Source organism: Anolis carolinensis, chromosome 2, assembly GCF_035594765.1.
Source record: "Anolis carolinensis isolate JA03-04 chromosome 2, rAnoCar3.1.pri, whole genome shotgun sequence".
NCBI classification, from domain to species: domain Eukaryota; kingdom Metazoa; phylum Chordata; class Lepidosauria; order Squamata; family Dactyloidae; genus Anolis; species Anolis carolinensis.
In genome coordinates, this window is record NC_085842.1 from 57,423,721 (window position 1) to 57,446,792 (window position 23,072).

General features: G+C 40.0%; 1 protein-coding gene across 2 annotated transcripts in view; it reads right to left on the reverse strand.

Moving 5' to 3' along the window:
• Positions 1 to 19,849: 19,849 nt before the first annotated feature.
• The window catches only part of oxtr (oxytocin receptor), a 28,326-nt gene continuing 25,103 nt past the window's right edge, over positions 19,850 to 23,072 (reverse strand). For both annotated transcript variants that reach the window (XM_008117007.3, XM_003224891.4), the window contains exon 3: positions 19,850 to 23,072. This exon is cut by the window's right edge and continues 492 nt beyond it. The gene's annotated coding sequence lies outside the window, so the exon portion shown is untranslated.

Genomic DNA, 23,072 nt, shown 5'->3' on the forward strand with positions numbered 1-23,072 from the left:
ATGGGGGCTATCAGTTGAAAACAAGTTCCAGATTTGATACTGTGTTTGTTTTCTATACTATGTGGACCATTAAACAGTACAAAGAACAAATGTGTCAGGGCTTGATAAGTGTTTCAAAGCAGCGTGCAAAAACAGGTCCAATAATATATACTAACTTTGACAAAGATAGAAACTTTCCTCTGAGATATTAGACCTATCCTTGCACTGTAATTTCATCCCACATTATCAAGTTGCTCCAAGCGATATCGTGTGTGAGTCACTAAGTCTGAAATGTCAGCTGTGGCAACTCAACAATGTCATCTATATATTAACAATGAAGATCTCAGAGAAGCTTGGATCCATGAGCTCCATCCGATTGCCTATTTCAGTGGATGATTCCCTTGAAAGCAAAACACCTCCACAGAATCAGTGATGTCTAAACCAATTCCATGTGACAGCTCTCATTTGTTCTTGGTTTCTCAACCCTAATTTTAATATCAAAATTTTGTATGTTTCTTGCACAGATTTTTTAAAATATAATTTTTATTGTGGTAAAAGTGATTTTTACAATGAAAGTGAGGAAAACATATTGGTGGGGGATAGTGAGAAAGTATGGAAAAATAGACACACACACACACATATATATATATATACAGTAAAAAGAGAAGAAGAAAAAGGAAAAAACTGTAAAAACTTCCCATTGTCCTCTTAAGGTGTTTACTGTTCAGAAGATCAAACTTCTTCCATTGTACATTCCGGTTTACCTTCCTTAAGTTTCAAATTTTTAAATGTCAGATAAATCTATTGTAAGTGTATTTCTGCCATTTCGAATAAAGTCTCTAAAGCCGGCCCAATCTGTTTTCTCCTTTTCTTCCCTTAGTTTCTGTGTCAGATTGTCCATTTGTATTATGTCAAACAGTTTTAAAATCCATTTGTCAGTAGTAGGTATGTTTTTTGTTTCCAAACTTCAGCTAATACTAATCTGGCTGCTGTTCCAATTAGAAAAAGCATTTTATCTTGATTTTTATTCAGTTTCATGCTTGTTATGCCGAGCAGATACATTTCAGATGAGAGCGGGAGGTTGACTTGTAGTAATTTTTTTTGTTGCTTGATGTATATTTTTCCAATAATCTTTAATCATTTTACATTTCCACCATTGATGGAAGAAAGTGCCAATTTCCTTACTGCACTCCAACATTTATTGGAGATATGTTTGTTGAATTGGGCTAATTTAACTGCGGTGTAGTGCCATCTAAATAGCATTTTATACCAATTTTCTTGTATTTCTATGGCTGTGGTAAATTTTAATTTTTTATTCCAAATTTCTTCCCATTGATTTAAATTTATGTTGTGTCCCACATCTTTTGCCCATTTTACTTGGCAATCCTTAATCAGCTCTTCTTCTGTTGACCACTGTAATAGTAACTGGTATAGTATCCTAATGATTTTTTCCCCTTTTGCATTATTACTTCCCATGGGCCTGATCTTTGTGTAAAACCTAATTTGGTAATATTGAAACCATGTTATCTTTTGGTGTTCCTGTTTAATTTCTTCGTACATCTTTATTATTAATTCTCGATTTTCCGATTTTTTAAGAATTTGTTGATATGTAAGCCAATTTTCTACTCCTAATTCTCTTTTATGTTTTGCTTCAATTGGGGATAACCAGAGTGGAATTTTGTCATATAGTCTTACTTTATGTTTTTCCCATACTCTAATTAACGCCCAGGCTGTGGCGCAGGCGGGAGAGCAAGCCAGCTGCAACTAGCTGCAATGAATCGCTCTGACCAGGAGGTCATGAGTTCGAGGCCCGCTCAGAGCCTATGTTTGTCTTGTCTTTGTTCTATGTTAAAAGGCATTGAATGTTTGCCTATATGTGTAATGTGATCCGCGCTGAGTCCCCTTCGGGGTGAGAAGGGGGGAATATAAATGCTGTAAATAAATGTGATGAGGTCCCATATCCGTATGAGGAGAGAGACCATCAGCTGTTCTGCCTTTAGATGTTGTGTTTCAACATTGGATTGTATCTTAACTATGTTTTTATGTATGTTCAATTTTAATTTAATCTTATTTCATGTTTTATGCTTTAGGCACTATGTAATGCCATTTGTAAGCTGCCTTGAGTGCCCCCCAGGGGTAGAAAAAGGTGGGATATGGCAAATAAATAAATAAAACAAGGATTTTTTTCAAGAGAATTTGGAAACTATTCTATACCAATCAGATTTATTTGCATTGACAACTCTGATGACAACTCTCCATAGCCTCAGGCAGACGTCTTTCCAGCTTCATTTGTTATCTCATCCTTTTTCATTGGCAACGCTAAGAAACAGCGTTGGAAGTTTCTCTGTTCAGAACATAGGCTCTCTTACTGATCCTTCTCAATGTGATATTCACAACATAGTTGTAAATCTTATTTTTCTTTCATTTATAAATACCAAAGCACGCTTTTTAAGGATGAGCCTTGGTTTCTTCCCAAAAAGGTGACCTAAAATCATTTTAAAGAAGACAACATGAGAACTGTAACAAACAGTAAATACATCGTGGGGATTTGATGGGGTTGAGATAACCACATTTAACAGTATCGCAAATGTTATAAGACACCCACAAATGAAAAGAAATGTGTTGCCTTTCTACTTTTTAAAAACAAATGTTGCCCATTAACTACAACAAGATTATATTTTGATGGATCAGGTCTGATAGTTTTATGTCATAGAACAGTCAATTTTGATTTATATCAGGAGTAACTTCTGGGGAGAGAGGGCAGACTAGAAATAAATTATTATTTTATTATGACACAGCAAACAAGATAGATATGCTGGATTTCATATCACAAAATCACAAGTCAAACACTTCCCAAGTGTCTAGGACTGTGTGATGTATTTTCGGATGATGCGCGCAGATCCCAGCAGGGTGGCCTTTTGCAGTTGGCAGATCGTGATTTTGTCAATGTCTATTGTTTCCAAATTCCGGTTGAGATCTTTTGGCACGGCACCCAGTGTGCCCATCACCACCGGGACCACCTGCACTGGTTTCTGCCAGAGTCTTTGAAGTTCAATCTTGAGGTCCTGATAGCGGCTGAGTTTTTCCTGTTGTTTTTCGTCAATGTGACTGTCACCTGGGATAGCGACATCAATGATCCAACCCTTTTTCTTTTCCACAACTGTGATGTCTGGTGTGTTGTGTTCCAGAACTTTGTCAGTCTGGATTCGGAAGTCCCACAGTATCTTTGCGTGCTCATTTTCCAATACTTTTGCAGGTTTGTGATCCCACCAGTTCTTTGCTGCTGGCAGGTGGTACTTGAGGCATAAGTTCCAATGAATCATTTGGGCCACACAGTTGTGCCTCTGTTTGTAATCTGTCTGTGCAATTTTCTTACAGCAGCTAATGGTTTGATCAATGGTTTCATCAGTTTCCTTGCACAGTCTGCATTTTGGGTCATCAGCTGATTTTTCGATCTTGGCCTTAATTGTATTTGTCCTGATTGCTTACTCCTGGGCTGCAAGGATCAGGCCTTCTGTCTCCTTCTTCAGAGTCCCATTCGTGAGCCATAGCCAGGTCTTCTCCTTATCAGCTTTTCCTTCAATTTTGTCAAGGAACTTTCCATGCAATGTTTTGTTGTGCCAGCTGTCAGCTCTAGTTTGTAGTGTGGCTTTCTTGTACTGGTTTTTTGTCTGCTGTGCTTTGAGGAGTTTCTGATTTTTTACTTCAATCAAAGCAGGTTCTTCACTTTGCTTTACATATTCTGCCAGGGCATGTTCTTCTTCTTTGACTGCTTGTTTTACTTGTAAGAGTCCTCTGCCCCCTGACCTTCTAGACAGATATAAATAGAAATAAATTAGAAATATTATTATTATTATTATTATTATTATTATTATTATTATTATTATTATTATTATTATTATCCTAATCATTGGCAGAACTGTTGGACAGTGGAAAATCACCTCAAGACGTGGTGGGGTGTTTTTCTCTAGACACCTTCAAAAAAAAAAAAAAGGCTGGACAGCTACCTGCTAGAATTCCTTTATCTGGAGATCCTGCACTAAGTGTTGATGACTCAATGCTCCCTCCCAGCTCAATGATACTATCATTCTAGGAAAGCAAAAGGAAGGATGGGAGGGAGGGAGTGAAAGAAGAGAAATGATAAAAGTGTGATGTAATTTGTACAACTTGGTAGAAATATTCTGAAGCAAAAGCATAACAAGGTGAGGAGCATATTATCAGACACACATCCAAAAATGGCGTTGTCTGGATAGGGTGCCCATTTTTTCCGAGGAGCTGCCTTTGTGTCTCCAGTACTATGGCAACCAAGCAAATAACAGAACATTTAATAATCACACATTTTTCCATCCAAAGAAATCACAGTCATAAGTTTGTTTGATTAAATTACTCTGCAAGGGACAACTAAAAGCAGGTGACATCAGAAACTCTCATGTGTATCTCGGCTTGTAAAGTGTCTCATCTCTCTAGGGTGGCCATAATTCTAATTGACATTAGAACTAGTGGCTAGATCTTTAAAAATCTGATTTTCAAAAATCTAATTTGCATCAAGTAGTTGCGAGAACAATTGATAAAACAATATTAAGTTGATGTTTAATTAGGCAGAACATTGTTGTTAGATTTCTAAAGGTTGCTGTGAAATCAGTGCAGTCCCACTGGTTTGGGACTTCCTTCAATTATTTTTTTCTGCCTAAGCTTTTCTTTACAGGAAAATGCTAGTGATAAAAATCAAGAAGCCTAGCACAGAAACTATTACTCTTTGGGTTCCAATCACGTCTTTAGAAACAGAGGCTGGATGGCAGGGGGTTGGATCGGATACCCTTTGTTTTCTCTTACAACCCTATGTTTTTATGATTCTATGAAACCTTAGACAGGATCACCATCTTCTTGACTTGAGGGCATGTAACAACAACAAACAAAAACATCTCTATCCATCCCCACCACAAATGAAGCAACCACAGAAGAAAGAGAAATGGAAAAAATAATGTTATGGTTTCAGTTTACTAAACAAGTTCAGAAATGCTGTGCCTCTGGTAGCTAGCAAAAGCTGGAAGGAGACCAGTACTTAACAATGACATATTTATTGTAGTTATATAATTAATCCCAGTTGTTAAATTTGGGAATTTGCCTAATTTGGATTATTCTGAGGGCCCTTCCAGATAGGCCCAATATCTCAGGATCTGTTCCCAGATTTTCTGTTTATCCCAGATTATCTTTCAGTGTGGACTCATATAATCCAGTTTAAAACAGGAATCCTGGGATATAGGGCTTGTCTGGAAGGGTCCAGAGTTTGTAGGTTGCCCTTTTATTTGCAAGTTGATTCACAATTGCATATTTCATATCTGTATATTGTATCTGAGGTTTGATTTCAAATCTGAACCTTACATGGAATAGCTTTGTGGATAGCCCAGCTATGTTGGGCTCTGCTGCAGGAGAGACCCTGGGGCCTGAGTATTTGCCATCCAGCTTTGCTCAGCCCTGGGCTTACCAACAAGGAGACCTGCAGCCACACCCTCATTCCATCCAGCTGACCCAGCAGCTTCCAAGATGAGAACATATAATGACTGACCTAGAGGCCTGGGAGAGCTCTGTTGGGCCCTACTACAAGAAAGACCCTGGGGCCTGAGTATTTGCCATCTAGCTTTGCTGCCTTCCTCAGCTCTGGCCTGCAGCATGGGGTCGTTTCTATCATTCTGGTCTGGTCATTGAATTCCACTCTAAACTGGACGTTGAGTATTATGCTGTCACACCCAGGCACCTTTAAGATGTGCTTCTTTCTTTGCCCGGGTGAACTGCGGGGGCCTTACTTTGAAGCTCAGGAATCCCAGTAACCAAAGTCACTTCAAGTTGAACAATCAAACAAGATTTTATTTTCTCAAAGTCCTTGGCAGACTTGGCACAAATTGTTGAGGTTACAAATACAAATAGTCAACTTATGAAACCTTGCAGACATTCCTTTCTTGCTTTCCCCCTTTGTTGCTGGGTTAACGTCTTCCAAAGGCGAAGAGATCCTGAGATCCTCTGTACCCTAGCCCTGAGCTGCTATATCAAAAAGAGCAGGTCTTTCACTATCTAAGCTCAAAACTAGCTTGGAGATGAAGTAATTAGAGCTTCTTCCAATGGCAAAGAAATCCTGGGATATTCTTTGCCCCAGTGCTGAGTTGCTGTCTTGGAAAGAGCAGGTCTTCCCCTATCTGAACTCAGCATTAGTTTTATAGGCATGAGGTCAGTACTTACGATGGCTTGTCTGAACTGGTTTGCCTGGCCACACAAGCACATCTGAGTTCTCTTTTGTAAAAAGCAAAAAGGCTTCTCAAAATGGAGATTTCATCCCCAGGAAAAGGGGTGGTCTCCCGAACAAAAAGATATTTTGCAAGCCTACAGCAGCAAAGACTTTGCAGAGCTGGCAACAAACTCTGCTAATGGTTAACTATCAGGGTGCTGCAGAATCTGCAACAGCCCTGAAAGAAATGCAAAAGGTGCTATTTCCTACAACTATGAGACAATGCAAATCAAACCCCTGGGAGACAGAACAAGTATTGATATCAAATACTTTACTTCACGATCTGAACCTCAGCCCTCCTGCATTTTAAGATCTTGTGTTTTAAAATTGTGGCACCTGTACCCTAATCCTGTAGCCTTTTACACTAACACTTTATATCACTTTACCCCGTGGTAATAACACATAAGATCACTTTTACTAGCAGGTTTATGTTTGGCCTGTGGGGGGAGCATGATTGTGAAACTATGTTTTTAATCTGTTTTATTGCATTTATATGTTTTAATTGTTTTATAAATTTTAAATGTTACATTTATTATTTATATGTATAATGCAGCATTGAATTTTGCCATAATCTGTAAGCCGCTCTGAGTCCCCTTTGGGGTGAGAAGAGCGGGGTATAAATCTAGCAAATAAATAAGTCACCCCAAAGAACTAATTGCTGCTATATTTCCCAAGGTTAAGAAGAACATTTAAAACATCCTGATGGTACATTCAATCAATGGTCCCCTTCCAATCCGTGGCCACCAAATGAATAATTTAATCTAGGAATGGTTCTGGATTTGAGCCACTGTGCTGCTTTTGTTGGCATTTAGAGAAAAGTACTATAATGTCAATGAACTATGTTTGCTGATTTAGTATTTGATTATCTCCCAGATAATTGAAATTATTTATAGAGAAAGTGTTTAGCACACTGCCATCTTTGGAATGAAGGGGACTGAACTGGCTTTAATCTGAAATATTGAAAGTTGGTAAATTGGAAATCAGATTTTGATAGTGGGAGAACCATGAAAATTCCTCAGGGATTATGATGCTTAAGAGGTGGTTAACGCCAACTTTCTTTCCTAACTTTTGAAATGCCATGGTTGGAGCCTTTATATTTTCCCCACAGAGTAAATGAGCAGCTTCTTCTTGTTGTGTGTCTTCAGGTCTTTTTCAGCTGAGATGATCCTAAGGTGACTCATAGATTTTTGTCAACAAGATTTGTTCAGAGGGGATTTTCCTTTGCTTCCCCCAAGAGATTGGAACTTGGCCAAGGTTTCTCTATGGGTTTCAGCTCTGCTATACCAGAGCTCAAACCACTAGCCCACACTGACTCAAGAAAAAACTACTGAACCATTATTTTTCACTGGAAAAATGGCACTGAAAAGCCAGAGGCAATTCTACCATTTGACAAAATGAAGCAACTACTTTAATGATGGAACAGGCGACAATTCTGAACCCCTTGGACAGAGGTGCTGGAGGACAGAACTCAGTTATCTGGAGGACTCAAGACATTTTCTTCTGTGCCATATAGTTTGAAGCTAGCCTGGTGCTCCACTCAGACATGTGTATAGGGGGAAATGATTTATTTAATATTTTTTTACTATATTTATACCCCGCTCTTCTCACCCCTAAGGGTACTCAGAGTGGCTTACAGGTGCACTTACCAGCTCTGAAGTAAGCACTAGTTCCCAGTAGACTATATATACCTCATCACATTGACAAGGTCCAGTGTCATGATTCGCCAGCTTCCGTAGCACATCTGGGTGACAGCAGGTAATCCCAATGCTCCGGCTGCCAGTTGATGCTTTCCCATTCAATGTGAGAAAGTGTTGCCACTCTGCCAAAGTCCTAACGGAACACAGGGCAGCTTCCATGTTGGCTGTGGCAGCTTCCCATCACTCTGCCATTCCAGTTTGCCCACAGAGCCCCACCGGAAGTTGCCCTACATTGTATGATGGGCAGTGTGGAGGTCCATGGGTGAACCGAGGCAGAAGCATCCTAGGACAGTTCTTCTGCTTTGTATGATAGGTGGTATGTGGGCATTTTGTCCTTCCCTTCAAGCAGTAAAAGATCTGAAACTAGTCCCCAGTTTGCTGCTGTCACCACAATCTGGTGGTCCCAAATAGGTAAGAGTTCTGTCATAATTCCATTTGGTTCTACTGAAACCAAAGTTGAGGGTAGCTTCCATTCTCTTTACACTCCCTGATCTGTTGTAATTATCAAATATTGTCATATATATTAGGATGGAGTTCCTCAGACACAGCCAATGCCATAACTTTATTGTGATATGTGAAGAGCCCTTTGTATTAAAGTGTACAGAAAGCAAAACATTGCAGTTGGGCATGGCACATCAACATGTCAGTATAGGTCACTTAGGTTCTTTTTCTCATAGTATGAGAACAAATCCAGGACCTGATCTAACCCAAACTCTTTAAAAATACAGTATGCAGAGTATGATCTTCAAATGTATCAATGATCACAGAACCATAAGAAGCATCGTTTTAGTAGGTTTCTCTCACAAATTGCCTTGCTTTGAAGCTGTTTCCCTGAATGCGTCTATTTTGCAAAAGAAACAACATTAATTCTACTTTCAGTGGTTTTGTCCATAGAGAATCCCCAATGTATATGTTTGATCTCTCTCCACTTCACTCTATGCTTTCCACCCACCCAAAATATTCAGCCTCACTGCATCAGAAGCCAAAATGTGGATGCCTTTGTGTGTCACCCAAAGCAATATCTTGACACACTTGACTTGCTAATGTATTGTGTTAGTCTGGATAATATTCTGACTTCATTGAAGTCTATCTAAACTTTGCATAAGACTTCACTGGAGACGAATTTGTAATCATTATGCATAATGAATGCTTTCCCCCACTCCCCTATTTCCATTTTCATATACATATAGAGTACACAAAACAAGATAACATTACCAAAAGCATTAGGGAAGACATTAGAATAAGAGATTGATTAGTGCCTCATAGTAAACATATTTTAAAGGCTTTAATTAAGTTTTGCCTACCTCAATGTGATAATGAGGGTCTCCATAGCAAATAAAATGGATCAACTCTCATTTATATGAAATTGGTAGTTTTAATTGAACTGCATGCTGCAGCTTGTTTGAGCTAATCATTCAGAGGAATTTTCACCTACTTGTCATATATCCATTTGTTGTGGTAAGTGAATTTTCTTTACAAGCTTCATTTAAATGCCACTTCCCTGGTTGCTGTCACTCACTGGGGTCATTCTAGGAGTGTTCATATATTATCTTAAACATGAAAATAGTATATATGTAGGTGGGTAGTAACCTCATTCCAGACATTAGTCTCTCCCCCACATTCTAAAGGTGATCCGGATATTGGCTTTTGCTTGCTGCTAAGTCACTAAGTGCAGAACAATCTGTGTATTTGTGGGGCATACATTCCAAAAAACCCCTATTTTTATTTTTATTGAATTAAAAATCCCTATTGATACTTGAAGTTGCAGATAATAGCAAGCCTTATATTTTGAGAGTATTTGGACTGGAATAGCACTGGAGGACCTAGGGAGCAGCACAAACACTTCCAGGGGAAATATTTTTTGCAGCATGAGTAAATGAAGCCATGGATATTGAGTCCATGTATGCCTGCACTTCCATACCTAGTGGCTGCAACTTTGCACAGTACTAGGGAATGACACAATATGAAGTTACTTTTGAAATATCACTTGTGAAAGAGCCTTAGGAAAGAAAAATCAATTACAAGTGTAGAGCATGAATGGCTCATAGTGAGTCTGATCCAGCCTCGCCAGAGTCCATTGAAAAGCCTATGATAGCAGCAAAGAAATATTTTCCCCCTGCTGCCATTCATCCAGTGTTACTTCAGTATCACTTCTCCCATTCATTTGGCAGCTGCTGTGACTCCTGCACACAAAACCTGGGTTCCTCAACAGCCACCCCAAACATCATGAAGTGTGGCTATCTGAGAGGCATTATGGGCAATGTTACATATATTGCCAGAAGCTCATGGCTACTTCAACACAGATTACAGCACATTAGTCCACTGGGAGGCATGTGAAAGAGTGTCCATTCAGTAGGGGTTCCCGTGAATTTGAAGGGCACCCTGGTTGATAAGAAGCACTTTTATTTTAAGTATTCTTAAATCAATGATGGGGAAAGTACAGTCTTTGGACATGTGTGGTCCCAGTCAGGGCTGTAGCCAAGGGGGTGGGAGGGTTAGGGGTTCAACCCCCCCCCCCTGAAATTTTTCAGGTTTAAAATAAAACTGGTTTACTCATGAATTTTAATTGATTAATCAAATCCCCATGAGTGTCCACTGAAGTTTATCTGTCTTAAGAGTCCAGTGAAGTTTATCGATAAAGCCTGATTTCTAAATTATTTTTGCATTATGGAACTACTATTCATGATTCACTAAAAAAAAGGTTTCAACCCCCCCCCCCCCCCCACCGCCATTTTGTCTGGCTATGGCCCTGGTCCCAGTAGCTATTTTTTGTGGGCTGCATGCTTCCCCAGAACTTTCCTAAAAGCATGTGCTACTAATAAGTAAATATCAAGTGAGGAGGGCCACAAATTTCACCCTCAAATGACCCAAAAAGATTCCATAAAAGATAGCTGTGAGTGCCAAATAAGTCTTACACCCTTGTAACAAGACCCCCACAGCAGTTATAAACTTAGTTCCTTTTACACTGAATATAAGCTATGATGAGAAGAAAGCAGCCCACTCTGGGGACATAGGGACAGAACTGGGCCTCAAAACCACCACACAGAGAGGGAGAGGTTATCTTCCTTAGCCTTAAAGGAATAAAAAAAATTGAAAAGTCATTGGATTTCAGGAGAGACGTTTATGGGTGGCATTCTGAACATTTGTTCTTTCAAAATGATTTCATTATTATGAGGGTTTTGTTTAGCATTCTTTCCCCCCATTTAACACAAAAATGTAATGGAAACTGATATGAGGATTTTGATGCAAATGGAAGAGCTATGCTGAAGTATTCTTGAGTTATTTTCATGTAAAAATGCAATTTCAGCTGCTCACTTTACCTTATCTGAGTATGTGCTCTTTTGTAAAAGTCTGTTGTGGAAAATGGATTTGCTATTTTTTTCCCTAGTGCACAGGGCGCAATTTTCTTCCCCATGTTTTTCCACATTAATGTTTAAGAACAAATACATAAGCCTTTAACAGACAACTCATTGCTTTCTAATTGTCTACAATGAGTGTGGGCAAAATTCAGTCCATGGCTCACAACCTCCCATTGGACCCCAAAGTTGGGCCACTGAAGCTCCCCAAAACCTCCCAGGATAAAACAAATAATATTTAGAAGGTGATATATTTTGTCACCAAACTACCCTAATACACCCAAAACAGAAATTTGCTTCCCCACAAAACACCCCCAACGTAAGACATTTTCAAAAAGCAGTGAAGATGGTTGATTGGAAGTGTTACTTTGGGAGTGCCAAAATGCACAGGTGCCCTGTCTAAAGAGAGGTGTTTTTAACCCCATTAACTGCATTAACTTTTAACTGCATTAACATAAATACTAGATCATAGAAGAGTTTTAAAAATCCAGATCACACAGCAGGCACTTGTTGTTGCGTCCCTTTAATTTGTTTCCCACGTTTGACAACCCTATGATGCTGATTTCGTGGCATGATTTGTCCAGAGAGGGGTTGCATTTTCATTCCTCTGAGGCTAAGTGACTTGCCCAAATTCCCCACGGAGGACCCTTCTACATAGGCCCTAAAACACGTGGTGGGTAATGGGTTTATCTGAAGCAAGTTGTTGGCCCTGTAGGGATTGACTCCCGGGACTCCATTCTGTGATCAATGCCAATGCCCACAGCAATCCTGGTTCTTCAAGCTCCTGGAAACCAGACAGAGACCAATAATCATATAATATCTTTATTAAAACAATTATAAATTCAGGAATGAATAGGTGGGAGGGTTGAGCAGAAAATAGTCCTTTATGAAAAAGTATGAATTAGTCCAAAAAATTGAGAGGAAATGTCCAATATTATTGTCCAAAGTCCAGAAACCGAAACACGCTCAAAACTATTGGAAAGTTTTTGAGCGGGGAACAACAAGGGAGCAATACTGAATAACAAAGTCCAAAGTCACTAGAAAGTTCTTGATATCAAAGCAGGAACATGATGAAGCTAAGGCAAAACTTGGTTCAGGAACAAAACAAGGAAGTAGACTTACTCTGGGTCTACTCGGGAGTCGCAGCTTGGCTTGGCTGCCAAGATCTGGAAACTTGGCTTGGAAGAAGCAGGAGCTAGAGTCGGTGAACCTTTTCAGGAAATAGCAACGTTGACACCACAAAGTGTTCACAGTGTAAAACACCTTTATGGAACCCAAATTGATCACAAACCAGAGAAGCCAAACTCCCTAAAGGTTTTCAAGGGAAAACCTTCTATCCATTATCCCCTTGAGATGCCAAGTGGTTACTCCTGCGGAGTCCTTGTTTTTCAGATCTCTGGCGATGCAGAAACTCCCTTCTGTTGAAGGACACATTCTCTGGGGAACTAAGAACATCTGGTTCAGCCATGGGAATAATATTTTCACTTTCTCTCCCAATTAAGGAATCATCCGAGCTATCAACATCCGGCAGCTGTAACTGAAAGGAGCTCTGTGGACTAGGTAAAAAGTCAGAATAAGCTTCATCCTGGTCAAAGTTCATTTCTGGATCAGGTTCAGAAGCCAAAGGTGGCTGGGGTATAACAGCAGATCCCAGTAAGGTGGCTTTCTGCAGGTGGCAGGTGGTAATTTTGTCAGTGCCGATTGTGTTTAAGTGCAGGCCAAGGTCTTTAGGCATTGCACTGTTGTAACTCAGCCCTCACGGCCTGTTCTTCAGCAGGAGTTAGAGTTTGATTCAGAGTTTGACTCAGATTTTGGACCCATCCAGGACTTGGATCAAAACCCAATGCCTTTGCAGGTGCCTGAAGTTGTAGAGCCAAGGAATCCACTAATTGGCGAGCATTCCGATCCTCAGTCAAGGTTGGTTTTACCAGATATTGTTGACGCAGGGGAGGATACTGCTTTTAATTGGAGGGAATCTTTTGTGAAGGAAAGGAGTCAAAGGGAGGGGGTGAAACGGAGTCGAAGGTTGGCTCTCAGGTGCATTAATGACTAACTTTCCCATGTGAAGTTCTGCGCGTCCCAACTCTCATTGACTTGTGGCCTTGAGAACTTCTTAAAGGTGCCTCTCTCCCTGCTCTGTTTGCGGTGTCAACTTTGCCATCCTTGGGAGAGGACTACATGTTCCAGTTTCTTGCTCCTTGCTTTGTTCCCTGCCTTGTTCCCATGCCTGGTTTCAGGATCTCCAAGTCGTGTTTGTGCCTTGTGACTCTCGAGTAAACCTTGCCTTGCTAACCTCGATTCCACGATTCCTCAGCGGCTGTTTCCCATGTGGATTACAGTTTGTGGATTTGCAGCATCTTGTTCCTGTTCCTTGCAACTTCTGGCTGACCCTGTTTGGATGGCGTTTATGGACTAACTCTGACTTCTTGTTGGAACTAACGAGTTCCATTTGTGGATTACAATTGAGAGACTTTACTGGACTTGATTTGAACAGTTAAAGATTTATACTTTGGACTATTCTTTATACTGACCTTTTACGCTACTTGCTTGCATATACATATATATATTCCTCAATAAACTGCTTCGCTTGTAATACTGGCTCCAGTGTGGTTTTCAGGGTGCCTTCACAGCCTTGGGGTGTAACATGCACCGAGTGTGCCGATCACCACTGGGACCACCTTGACTGGCTTGTGCTAGAGTCTTTGCAATTATTATTATTATTATTATTATTATTATTATTATTATTATTATTATTATTATTACATTAGCCTGGCACTTTACTTACATGTGTCAATCATCTCATTTGTTTCCAATCATTCTTAGTAGCATTCATGACAGTTATTGCCTGAGAGGAGAGGCACTATGTTATCAACAACAACTTCACATAGACGTCATAGAAATCTATTCCCACAAATAATGTGATACATTGAAATCACCCTGAAGGTTCATTGTTGTGACAGTTTGTAATTTGGATAGAGATGTTCTCTTGCTTACAACGTAAGTCATTTTCCCCTTAGGAAATATAACACTTTGTAAACATCCAGGTTCAATGGCAGGGAGAAGGAATTGCCAGAGTGTGGAGTGATACCCTGCACTGCTCGTCCATGTTATTTTGTTTTTCTTTTGTAGGGGGAGAACTCAAAATGCTTCCCAACCTCCTACAGAAGCATGGGAGACAATTTTGCCATGTTTTCATGTGGGGACCTGGAACTCTTTTTAAGGTTGGGAGAATCAACACAGGTCATAATTTATTCTGCCTACTTGTAGATCCTTTTTCTCACAACACAATGAAAACACAGAATGCATTGTATTAAAATAACAGCAACCAATTGAAGCAAAGAAAATCTAACTAACATGAAAATGTTGCCAAAGAATATTATAGCTTACTCCCAAGTATGGATACAAAACATATGTTGCATTCTTTATTTGCAGGAGGGCCCAACAACAATGTCTTAAATTGTATGTGTGTGCACACTATTGATAATTCAGAATGCTTTTTATTGATAACTCCTGAAGGAACTCAGCTATATCCAAATCTTGTGTCCAAGATGCCTGAACACTTTGGGGAGGTGCTCCAAAAAGTGTAGTTTATAGGAGCTTGAGCACCCACACTCACAATATCCCCCACCCTCATATGAGTCATATTTTTGCTCATCTAAGAGTTGTTGTTGATGATTATATTGTTGTTGTTGCTGCTGCTGCTGTTGCTGCTGCTGCTGGTGCTGTTTGATTTCTGGATACCTCCAAGAAATGTGATCATCAATTGTTCTGTTCAGGTCTTTCAAACTCAGGGCCATTGCTTCCTTGAATCAATCTACCTGCCATACTGTTGAAACAAAGATTCTGATAATACCCTAAATCAGTGGTTTCCAACCTTTCTTGACCAAGGACCACTTGACCAGGGACCACTTTGACCAGGGATCCCTTTGACCAGGGACCACGCTCCAACATTAGTACCAAAAGGGTTATGAATCAGTTTTTGGTCAACTTTAGATTCGGTTTGGTTATCTGGGGTGCTGATTCAGAAAATTGCATTGGATAGACCACATCCCAGGAGCAGGCCTAAAAACCGACATCAAAGTGCCCCTGCTTCATGGAACGGCTCCGCTCAGAGGGAAGGAGTAGGAGGAGAAGTAGCAGTCAGGAGGCTTGTTGTTGCACCTTTCGTGGGTAGTCAGCCTCTCCCCTCCCGACATCTCCATTGCCTTGGCACTTTAAGAGGGTTTCGGGAGACCAGTTGCTCTCATTGCAATGGTGTAGTAATGGGGAGGCTGCGGACCATATTTATATTCTTGGGGACCACTTATAGAAACATAAGAACAAAGAACATGGCTTCAGTTTAGCAAGCTATTACTTCTATCAGTGTCACAAATTGTGGCTATCTTCAGTTCTCCATGAACTCTCACCTGTTCTCTTAGACACTTGAACTATAATTCCCATTAAGTCACTGAATTGTTAAACCTCTATCATTTATTTCATCGTCAGTCCCGCCTCCCCTGTCCCCTGTCTTCACATTCTGAGATCTGTGATTGGAGTTTGGACATGTCATCTGGCTCTGTTGTTCATCATAGGAAGTAACCAGAGATTTCTCTTCTCTTTTAATTTTTTTTAGTGACAGAGATGTGTGCTTGGGGACTATGTGAGCCACAAAATAGCCTTGGAAATTAATGTTCCCTCATTTTGGTTTATGCTTCCCAAAGATCACAATCCTCTTATTGCTTATGGTTGCAGTAAAAAGTGAGTCACTTCATGAAATGAATAGTGTTTTATGGCAGTCTTCATTGTGCAGTTTATATTTATGTACCCAAGATCATGGATGGGCTGAGAAGGCAGAAAGCAAACTAATAATTTTATTGTGGTTTAGATATTGTGAGATTATAACTGGAGAGTAGATCTAGGAAACAACACAGCTGTTCCATTGAGACTAGATTTACAGGTCTCTGACTTGTGGGTTCCAAAGACACTACAGTGACCTTTGAAGACCTCATTAGCTCTTGCAAGAATATGGATCTATTCTATTGAACTGAGTAGATCAGTGGGGCAGCATAGATGCAGCATAGATGCCAGGATTCTTTTGATTAGGATTTAGACATTTCATTCATCAATCCCCATCATCCCTATAACAATGAGTCTTTGCTATAGTGGTATCTCAAAAAAGCACACTTGAATTTTGTCAAGCAAAAGATTTTGCTCCTCCAGGTTGTTTCTGAAAGCCCATGAGTGGTTATTTCATATTCAGTTATGAATGAACCAACAGTCTTCTTGCTGTTTGCTAAAAGAAATGCAGATTTTTGCCATGTACCAGACTTTTTTGAAAGTTGAGACCTTGCCTATCTCACTTAATACACAACATATAGAATACATCAAAATTGATTCAGGTTTAGCTAATTTATAAGATAGCTCAGAAAGACTATTTACAGAATACGTGTAAGAATCTCTTCCACACACTATAGGCTATTGCCTCTCTCCAGTCTAATTAGACTATTAATTAACAGAACTAACATTATCAATTACATTAGAAACTTTCTAAAAAAAAGAGGCAATGTAAGTAAATGTATTTTTAACTGTAGTGATTATACTGTCATTTTGGCACGTGCTCAGTAGGGTTGTCCATATTTTTGTTATAATTCTCCTTCCGTAATTATTTCGTATTGTTCTCGCTTTTTGAACCGAGTATTGAAATGTTTTCCCTGGGCGCAACTGGCAATGTAATTCGAACCAGCGTTGGCCCATTCTCTAATTGTGTCGTAAAATTTTCGTTAAATTTTTTCCTTCCAAAATTTGTTTTTTTTAATATTTAAAAATTTTTTGTTTTGTTTTGTTTCTGCAACCTAGCGCAGCCTAACATGGCTACCGCTCCCTGGCCAATCAGAGACTTCCACGATGGCTGAAAAAGGTGGGGGCTAGCGTCCTCCGCGTCCACGTGGAGGATCTCTATAAAAATCCCCTCTGCAACCGAGCCAAGCCATTCTGGGCTAGAATACCGAGGAGAGAGGGTGGTTCGCGCGCACTGGGAAGCTGCTTGCTTGCTTGGGGGAGAGAGGGCTAAGTGCCTGTTCTGGCTATAGGGGGTAGAGTGTCTGGTTCGATATTGTGGTTTTTTCTGGGGAAATTGGCTTGGGGCTTGTGGCAGAGTCCTTGCTGTGGCTTTAGGGATTTTTTTTTCCAAAGGACGTCTGCGTTCCTGCAAGTGCAGAGCTTGGGGTGCTTTTCTTTTCTACTCCTGAGGGAGACCCTTTGCCTTTCTGTTTTCTTTTTTGGAATTTAGCAATCACCACATCAGCCCTTCTTTGCAATCCTGAAAGGGGGGGAACTTGAAAATAATAGTTTCCAAAGGACGTCTGCGTTCCTGCAAGTGCATTGCTTCCCTCCCGCTCCATTTGTAATCCCAAGCCCCCGGGCTGAGTGTTATTGCAGCAATCACAAAGACACACATTGTTTTCAAACCTAAAGGGTACATTGGAAGAAATAGTTTCCAAAGGACGTGGGGCACCCGCCAAGTCATTGCTTCCCTCACACTCCATTTCTATTCCCAAGCCTTGGGCTGAGTTGTATTTCTGCAATCACAAAGTCAGACATTGATTTGATTCAATAGAGGGTCCACAGCAATTTATAGTTTCCAAAGGACATTGCCAATCCTGTCAAGGCATTGCTTATCGTGTGCTGCATTTCTAATCCAAAGTCCTCAGCCAGAGTTTCATTTTTGCAATCACAAGGTCAGCCATTGGCACCATTGATCAAAAGGTTCAAAGGCAATTTATAGTTTCCAAAGGACAGTGGCACTCCTGCCAAGGCATTGCTTGGCGTGTGCTGCGTTTCTAATCCAAAGTCTACACAAGTAGAAGAGGGACTTTTACAGTGATAAGAACCCAATTGAACAGGAAATAAGACTTTCAAACCAGGAACAGGTTTCTTCAAATATTGAAAAATAGTGTATTATAAAAAGTTATGAAAATTTGCCAAAAATCATAGGAGACAGGAAACATTCTGCAATTTGTTGAGCCAAGAGTGTTGAATGTGATCTCCCACTGTTCCAAATTTGATGAGGATAGCTCAAGAAATGAGGGTGGGAGAGCCCTGTAAAAGTCCCCCCCGGTTTCCTTTTTTTTTTTGGCGATTGCGCATGCGCGTCCGCCATTTTAGAAACATTAAGAATCATTATGAATTTTTGGAAATATCCGAAAATTTTGGGTGAAAAATTCGGAAATAATTTCTATATTGAAGCACCGGCACCCCCTACTTTAGAAACGAGAATTGAAACATTTTTTCCATCGATCGGACAAGCCTAGTGCTCAGTTTCAAAATATCATAATTAGTTTGCTATGAATATCTGTGTAGTAGTGTAGTTAAATAAATGCAAAGGAATTGTGAAGAGCCAATAGATTTTACATTTCCCAACTAGTTCTCTTGTATTTTTGCAAAACTACTTCTTGTTTTTTGTTGGTACTCAGGACTGAAGTATTAGAATGTTTAAGCCAGAAGATAACTCACTCATTCACAAATAGCTGTGGTTATATGAACTGCATGAAGGGTTTTTGAGATTAGGAGATTCAATAAATTCTGCTCTCCAATTTTCCTCACTTCCAAACAATGAGTGCATCTACACTGCAGGGTCAAGGCAGTTTGACACCACTTTGACTGCTATGACTCAATGCTATGGAATCATGGCCATTGTAGTTTGGTGAAGTATCAGCACTCTTTGAGAAAGAATACTAAAGATTTTGTAAAATCAAACTTAAGTAATTCTACAATGTGGATGCAACCAATGTTTAGGATCCATACTACAGAAATTGGACGTTTCTTTAAATCTATGATAGCTGGAAAACTTCTAGAATTGTAAGAACAGTATAAATCCATGCATAGTAGTGGTTCCCAACCTGTGGTCCGTGGACCACCAGTAGTCCCCAAGAACTAAAATATGGTCTGCAGCCTCACCATTATTACACCTTTGCAATGAAAGTGACTGGTCTCACGAAATCCTCTTATATTGCTGAGGCAATGGGGATGTCGGGAGGGGAGAGGCTGACTGCCTATAAAAGGCTCAATAACAAGCCTCCTGACTGCTGCTTCTCCTCCTCCTCCCTCGCTCTGAGCAGAGTTGTTTCATGTGGTACCTGGAAGCGGGAGTGCCTTGGTGTCGTTGCTTTTAGGTCTGTTTCTGGAGTTATTTGGGGTTCTGATTCAGAAAATTGCATTGGATAGATCACATCAGCTCTAGATTATTAAATATGGTTTTCTGTGGGTGAGCAGATGGCGACTACTGGATGCCAAAAGTTTCTGCATCAGAAACTAGAGCTGATGTGGTCTATCCAATGCAGTTTTCTGAATCAGCACCCCAAATAACCAAACCGAATTGAAAGTTGACCAAAGCTGGTTCATAAGCCCTTGATGTTGGAGAGTAGTCCCTGGTCAAAGTGGTCCCTGGTCAAGTGGTCTCTGGTCAAAGAAAGGTTGGGAACCATTGATGTATAGTTAACCCCCCCCCCCCCCCCCAAAAAAAAAGGTATAAGAGAACAAAGAATCTGAATAAATGAAAATGGCTACAGGGATATTTATTTTATTTCACAATTATAGTATGATAATGGGAAATTGTAAAGCATGGGGGAAATCAGGGGGCAGCAGAGGGAACTGTCAGCTTCTGTTCCCTTCCATCAGGATCCATCCTCTCCCTTCCCCCATCTTTGGCTCCACTTGTTTTTTAATGAGGAGTCGTGTGTATACCCAACTCCTCTGGGCTCCACTGCTGCAGAGCTTGGAAATGTTGATTGGAATCCTGTGACTTATAATGGCATAGACCGTTGTGCGGGCAGGACTGTTGACCTAAAAGTTGGGTTGCTGACCTGAAGGTTGCCAGTTCAAATCTGGGGAGAGCGCAGATAAGCTCCCTCTGTCAGCTCCAGCTCCATGCAGGGACATAAGAGAAGCCTCCCACAAGGATGGTAAAACATCAAAACATCCGAGCATCCCCTGGGCCACATCCTTGCAGACAGCCAATTCTCTCACACCAGAAGCGACTTACAGTTTCTCAAGTCGTTCCTGACATGAAAAAAATAGATTCAATATAGGCCACCTTTTTTCTCTTTGTAGAGGTTGTAATTCTCTACTGACCTCATGCAATTACCACATACTCCCCTCCAATGCTTAGCAATGTAGTGACTAATGGAAAGTGGGGAGGGGGGCATAATGAGAAGCCTCAGCCCACGTCCCTATAGCCAAACACAGAACAATGATATAATCTACTATCAGCACATTGAGACTGATTTAATAGACTAGAAAGTCCCAGATCTCACACCTGTTCTTTCTGATTTTGTTTTGGAGATCCATACACATTTTGATTATCCAATAATATTTTTGTCAGCTCCTGGTATGAACAGAGAACTTTTATACCAGCACCCCAGGTCTGAATATTTTAACCCTGTATAAAAAGTAAAGGACAGGAATTAGATCTGGGACCTTTCAGTCAGTCTGGATTCCCCCCATAATGCACAATCAGCATTATTATTTCTTCAGTTATTACATCACACTCTGATCATCACAGTTCTTTTTCCCATTTTAAAAGGAATTTCCAGGAAAGGGGTCTACTGTGGTAGTAATATGTGATCTCATAATCAGATCCTATTATAGGATTAATAAGACCCTAGTGTAACAATTCATTAATAGAGTTAGACATTTTCATCATTGGAGTCCTATGAATTGGGTAGATATGTCAGGCTGCATAAACAACACTGTTCAGCATTGGCTGCCATGTTGGGTGACCAGAGGACCACACTATAGAATTAATAGCACTGTTATTCCACTTTTTAGCTGTCAGGATTTATAATTTGGTGAGATTCTAGGGGAATTATCTGTCTGAGTCTTCTAAAAATCCCTAAAGTACCAATCCCAGAATTTCAAATGATGTGGAATGACAGCACTATAATTCTGTGGTATTAATCAGCACCAGGCAAATAGACATTACATTAACCTCCAAGCCAAAGAAAAATAATGCAGTTTTGCTTTTTGCCCCATTTTTCCCCCTAGTGAATTCCCTACTTGTCTCCTTTATTGCTACAATCAGAAAGACTATGCCTTACTCCTCCACCATCCAAACTTTGTGCATAGCTCTTAGAATTCACTCTGGAAGAACAAACAGAAAGAAAAGAAAAACTTCCACCATTTGAAAGCTGCTGTAATAAGGCAGAGGGTGTCATGTATGCTTGGTGCATTACAGTTTTATATTAGCTTTACATATACATTCTGACACCGTCCATTTTTCTTAGGTTTCCATCCATTTCTTTTATTTGATGTGTTTTCTTCTTTTATTTACATAAAATCTTTTATTAACGCAGTTGCATGACTTACACAGCAAAGAAATTATATCTGCATAATATTCATCAAAGCTATCTACAGTAATATAAGAATCCATCTTAAATGCAATCAACAATTTCTATATATAAAGGGTTGGATTCTGAGAAACCATGAGCAAAAGGGGGCTGCCCCATACTCAGCGTATTGAATAGCAACTCGTGCTCTGTAAAATAACAACTTATATCTACAGAAAGATGGAAAAACATTTGAAAAAGGGAAGAAAATGAGAAATGGGTTTTTGAGAGTCTGGGAACTCCAACAAGGAAAAGCTCTCAAGCCCCTGTTTTGTTTTGTTTTCTCACAGTCTTTGAATAGATTCTAATACGATGGCTGGCATCCCCTACTGTAGTTATGAACTCATAACTGGGCATTTCCTCAGGCAAATGAATTTTATGAGCTCTGACCTTATGTGGTGCAAAGACACTTACAAATACAATTTTTAATTCACTGAAAGGTCGAAAGACAGATTTCTGAAGCAAATCCTACTTATCTGATAACCCAAAATTGTAGCGCTTTGGAGTTACCACCACAAGGTTCATGTCTATTTGAAACTGTTGCTTGGATACTCCTTTCAAACAAGCAAACTATTCCAGTATTAGCATGATTTATTCATTTCCAAATGTCTGTCCTATTACATCCTTTCCATTAATTTACAATGCAAAGGTGAACACCTGCTGAAATGCAGATAAATGAAAAATTAAAATATCAGCAGACTCATTTCCAACCATTAAAAAGCTCTTGCCTTTAAAAGCAACGGAGCTATCATAAAAACAGTAAAATGTGTTGATGTACATTCTCCAGGTGTGTACCATATCAGGCTATGGGCTGAGCATCTTTAGAGCAGAACCATGTGGTACAAAATCCATTTTTATGAGCTTCTCTTCACTCTTTCACATTCTTTACACATGAAGCCTAATGCTACACATGCGCCTTCACTGACTTGTAAAATCCAAGATGTCTTTGAAAAATAAAATGGTTAGAATTTTGTGATTACAAGTCATTTTCATTTTGGGGAGAGGCTAGAGTCCTTTACGGAGTGCACTGCATAGCAATCAAAATCCATACTCAGAATCCTCCTTTTTAAGTAAAGCAGATGTTCTAACACATCTATTTCCATCATTTGAAAGTAGAGGGAAGGAGTGGTATCAGGTGGGAGCATCTCTATCTATTTTCCTGTAGCTTGATGTACTAAAAGCATGTCATCTGCAGGGATCTCCTAAGGACCCCCAGCAGTCCCTGAGGACTCCCAACTCATCCAGAGCCAGAAAAATAGCTGGGTGCAACTTTGCTGGTCCCCCTGCTCTCTAACAACATGGAAATGACTCTGTTGTGGAAGGTGTGACACTTAAAAGACAGATTTGGGGGAAGATATAGCTATGGAGGATTCTAGCCTGAAAAACTAATTAGACTATA